This window comes from Alosa pseudoharengus, unplaced genomic scaffold (genome assembly GCF_046254945.1).
Source record: "Alosa pseudoharengus isolate Yale_2024_CS ecotype anadromous, Long Island Sound unplaced genomic scaffold, YU_APseudo_1.1 YU_APseudo_1.1_scf_3, whole genome shotgun sequence".
In the NCBI taxonomy this organism is placed as follows: Eukaryota; Metazoa; Chordata; class Actinopteri; order Clupeiformes; family Clupeidae; genus Alosa; species Alosa pseudoharengus.
In genome coordinates this window covers 12,007,195-12,012,194 of record NW_027468718.1, presented here as the reverse complement: position 1 = coordinate 12,012,194, position 5,000 = coordinate 12,007,195, and the positions used below count along the sequence as shown (strand labels likewise).

The window sequence follows — 5,000 nt, the reverse complement described above, 5'->3', positions numbered from 1 at the left end:
CATCGGCAGCGTTTAGTTTCCAAGCTAGCACACTTGTGATGTGTTTTCTGAGGTTGCAGGTACAAGATTTTCTTCTACTTCTTCTTAGTGCAGGTTCTTCATCTCTATCCTGGACCTCCAATTCACAGTGTTTATTAGTAGTGTAATGTCACTACTAGTATGCACTGTGAATGGGAGCCCATTGGTGTGCACATCTTTGACTTTCTTGGATAGTGGTATGTTCCATCCTGCACCTTGGATAGTGGTATGTTCCATCCTGCACCTTGGATAGTGGTATGTTCCATCCTGCACCTTGGGATGCGCCAGCCTTTTCCTCTCCATCCTCCTATTCGCTTTTGTGATTTTCATTTTATTCTTTTTATCCTCTAAAGCGTTGTAAAGCACACTGAGTCAACTGCTGTTGTTTTAATATGTGCTATATAAATAAAGTTACTTTAAAAAAAAATAAATAAATAAATAAATAAAGTGACTTTAAAGAAATTCAATACAGTCGTCCCTAAAGCAGTCAATACAGTCGTCCCTAAAGTGTGTTGCTAGGTTACGGGTAAGCAAGCGAAACACAACGCTCCACCTGGCATCCTGTTTTTGCTGTTTTTTATGTAATGTTCATAATATTATGTAATATTCTGTTAAATGTATTAATTTATTTGTCTTGTTGAACATGCTCACTCTTTATTTACGTTATTTTCGGAACTTGTTGTGTAATTCTTAATCCTTTTTTTCTGCTTGCAAGTCTTGTGTGTAATTTGTTATTTTGTAATGTCTTGTATGTGGAGCGCTTTGGCTTGCACTCTGGGCGGGCATACAAAAATGTGCAATATAAATAAATAAAGTGACTTGACTTGACAAAGAATTCAATGCATTCAATTCCCCCCTAAAGGATTCAATAGTCATCCCTAAAGCATTCAATACAGTTGTCCCTAAAGGTTTCATGTACAGTAGATGTTTTGAGTCCATACCACTGTCTCTACTATCTCTGGACCTCTGGCTCTCTCCCTCTTTCTCTGTCAGAGCGGTAGAAAAGCTCACGTCGTTCACACTCTGTTGCCTTTAATTCTCCATCTCTCTCCTTCAATGTGTGCAGTAAGCTCCTCAGGATGTTCTACCAGTCTGTTGTTGCCAGCGTCCTCTTCTATGCAGTAGTATGTTGGGGAGGAAGCACAAGGAAGAAGGATGCGGGGCGAATTGACAGGCTGGTAAGGAAAGCTGGCTCTGTAGTGGGAGCTGAACTGGAGTGCATCACTTCAATATCTGACAAAAGGACCCTGAACAAACTGATCAACATCTTGGACAATGAGTGTCACCCACTCCACAGCACTATTGTTAAGCAGAAGAGCCTGATCAGCTGGAGACTTCGCTCACTGCCTTGCACAACTGACAGACTGAGAAAGTCATGTCCCCAGGGCCATTGAACTGTTCAATGCCTCACTTAAGGTTAGAGGAGAGATAGACTTCTCTGCATAGTCTGTCTGCCTCTTCACCCCCTCCATGTTTGGATACTGTCTGTCCACTAGCCACTTGTACCACTGTATATGTTTATGCCTCACTGTTTGCGTGCTATATTAGCACATTAGCACATATGCATAACATATATAGACTTTACTTTATTTCTGCATTGTTGCACTGTTGACTTACTGATTTGCACTATCACCATGACCACTATCACCATTGCACTACCACCATGACACTCATTCATTCACACAGAGCACCTTAGAGCACCGTACCATACTTTACTATGCACAGAGGCTCAGTCCCTGCCTCAGTCATTGCAAGCGCCTCTGATTGATTAATCACCACTATGTGGATACTGTTTTTAGAATTTATTTAGATTAAGTGTCAGTATAATTTGTATTTTAGTATATTTAGCATATTCTTTATCTTCTACTGTCCTTATTGCTTAGTTGTGTTTTTATATTATATACTTTAATAACTCTTTCTGCTGTTAAATAATGTGTTTGTGTTGTCTGTATGCTGCTGAGACCTTGACCTTGAATTTCCCCTGGGGATCAATAAAGTATCTATCTATCTCTCTCTCTCCCCATCATAGTCTCTCTCTCTCTCTCTCTCTCTCTCTCTCTCTCTCTCTCTCTCTCTCTCTCTCTCTCTCTCTCTCTCTCTCTCTCTCTCTCTCTCTCTCTCTCTCTCTCTCTCTCTCTCTCTCTCTCTCTGCCAAAGTCTGTCTCAGCCTCACGGCACTTTCTGCAGTTTCAATATCTGCAGTCGCCCTCTCAATCATCCACATAACATCAGCGCCTGAAAGCACAAACACACACACACCCTATTCCCTAATCAAGTCCAATATTTCAAGGTAAACATACCACTGGAATGCCAATCTACCTCAACTCCATGCCTCTCTCACACACACACACACACGTGTACAGTACACACACACACACCCCTCCTAAAGTTCTGTCTTATTACCTTCAGGAACATTAGCAACAGACTGCAGCCCCATGGCAGGGCATTAATAAGGCATGGAGAGACAGCAGCTGACCAATCAGGAACAGGTCACCTCCTCTGAGGTGCACACTGTTCAGTCACCTCCTCTAAGGTGCACAGTGTTCCGTCACCTCCTCTAAGGTGCAGTGTTCAGTCCAACTCAACACCTCCTCTAAGGTGCACACTGTTCCAACCCCGCTCCTGTCTCATCATCTAGACTTTAGCTAAACACACTGATGCGCTAATGAGTTGGAGTCTTGCACCCTCTGAAGCCCACCCAACATACTCCAACACACACACACACAGAGTGTGTGCATTTCAGATGAACACAGGCCTCCACAGAGGCTTCCTCCAGCACAGGTGACAATGAGCAATGTCAGCGATGCCCACTGATCTCACTTCCGCTGTGTTCATGGGGAAAAGTATTACTGAATCCCGTGCAAAATGGCTGCGATACAAACATAATTGAAGCATGTTTAGAGTCGGTTTTTGAAGAAATTGAAATTGAATTGAAGTAACAACATTTGCTTTAAACCGCTGCAAAAATTATGTCTCATTTGTTAAGCAGGACAGGACAGGAATGTATATCAAACCTGGCCGGTTGAGGCTGACCGGCTAGCCAGAGATGGCTACAAAGGCAAACTAAACGCCATTGTTTCGCTTGTTAGTCAACTGTCGGCTGTACTTTCATGAAACACCCAGTATATGTGCATACTCACAAGTCCAGCCCTGTCTCCACTGTTGGCTATTGAAAAAAGCTTTGTTCGAAATTGGACAGTCCCCCCGCCCTATTTTCCCCTGAATCCAGGCATATTCCTCTAGACTAGTGTCACTGATGTACTTCAGAGAGTGGTGAACAGAGTGTATGCCTACCCATCAAATCCCACTTAAAGACACACACACACACAGTGTCAGCAGGCATCTGCAAGTTTAGTCTGTGGTCAAACGGCGGCAATACTTGCTGCATTAGCTCATGTTTACAGAGGAGAACGAACCCCAACATAGAAAATGATACATGCCCTTGTTAATGGACAGACTGTGTGTGTGTGTGTGTGTGTATTGGAGAAACCGACATGTGTATCATGACAGAATGATAGAAAGAGTGTGAGAAGTATAATTCCCTCTCTCACACAGTGAGACCAAAAATGAGTGCTGAGCTGATGAGTGAGTGAGTGTGTGTGTGTTTGAGTGTGTGAGAGAGTGTTTCTGAGAGAGAAGTATAACTTTCCCCTCACACAGGGAGCAGTGATGAGTGATGTGGTGATGACTGTGGAGTGTGTATGTGTGAATGTGTGTGTATGTGTGTGTGTGTATTTAGCTGTCAGACCCCCTGTCTTCACTTCTCAGGAGATATATGTGGGAACAGGGCTGTATATGGAGCCGATGTGTGCAGTTATAACACATAACACCATGTTTACACACACACACAGTGTTTACAAAGCCACCAGGAGCATGTGGGAAACCTTTGTATCACCCTGACTCAACAGAGCTATGCCATTCAGTTTCCCTCTCTCTCTCACACACAGACAGTTTTTCAGAACTAACTGCACTACTTCTCTCTCATCACTCTCTCTCTCTCTCTCACACACACTCACACACACACACACACACACACACACACACACACACACGTCTTCAAAAGGCTGCAGAGTCCACCTCACTCATCGGCGTGGCCCAGATCCTGTCTGCTCTCTGCAGCCATTTATCTAAATAAATTCACTGATGGGACACAAAGAAGGTCAGCGCATCCATTTCCTGCAGAGGTGAGGAGGGCCCAGTGTGTGTGTGTATGTGTGTGTGTGTGTGTGTGTGTGCGCGCGTGTGCGTGTATACCTCTGTGTGCGCGCGCATGTGGCAGTGTCGGCTTTCATTTTTTGGTGCCATCGCCATGGTTACGGGGCAAACGGCAGTGGTTTTCTCAGGAGTTTGTTATTTTGAGAGAGCGCTGACAGAGGCAGAAAAAAAATGACATGCAGTGGAAACGCAGAGGACAGGAGAGATGGAGGGCACCGCACAGACAGGAAGAGAGAATACACACATGTGCAGAGAGAGAGGGAGGGAGAGAGGGATGATACACACATGTGCAGAGAGAGAGGGATGATACACATATGTGCAGAGAGAGAGGGAGAGGGAGAGATAGATAGACACATGTGCAGAGAGGGAGGGAGGGAGAGGGAGAGAGAGAGAGACTAGGGACCATAAGTGACAACCTGTATGAGGGTGTTTATGCCCAGGGACATAATGTCTTATATCCTGAGGCATTGTAGCACAGCTACACACACACATACATACACACACACACACACACACACACACACACAGACAGAGAGACACCATGAGTTAACAATACTTAAGAGAGTCAGGAAACAAACAAACGGAAAGGGCGGAAGGCTGGATGTGTGTGTGTGTGTGTGTGTGTGTGTGTGTGTGTGTGTGTGTGTGTGCGTTTTGATAGCGAGAGCAGCAGCACACCAGTTCTGCCCTGAGGTCGCTCGGTACATCAGGAAATGATACACTCAATAAACGATGGATGATAGGAGGAGGGGGAGGAAGAGGAGGAG

General features: G+C 44.6%; 1 protein-coding gene across 1 annotated transcript in view; it reads right to left on the bottom strand.

The window, feature by feature from the left end:
* The window catches only part of pard3bb (par-3 family cell polarity regulator beta b), a 347,724-nt gene that overhangs the window by 221,385 nt on the left and 121,339 nt on the right, over nt 1–5,000 (bottom strand). The gene's annotated exons all lie outside the window — the stretch shown is intronic.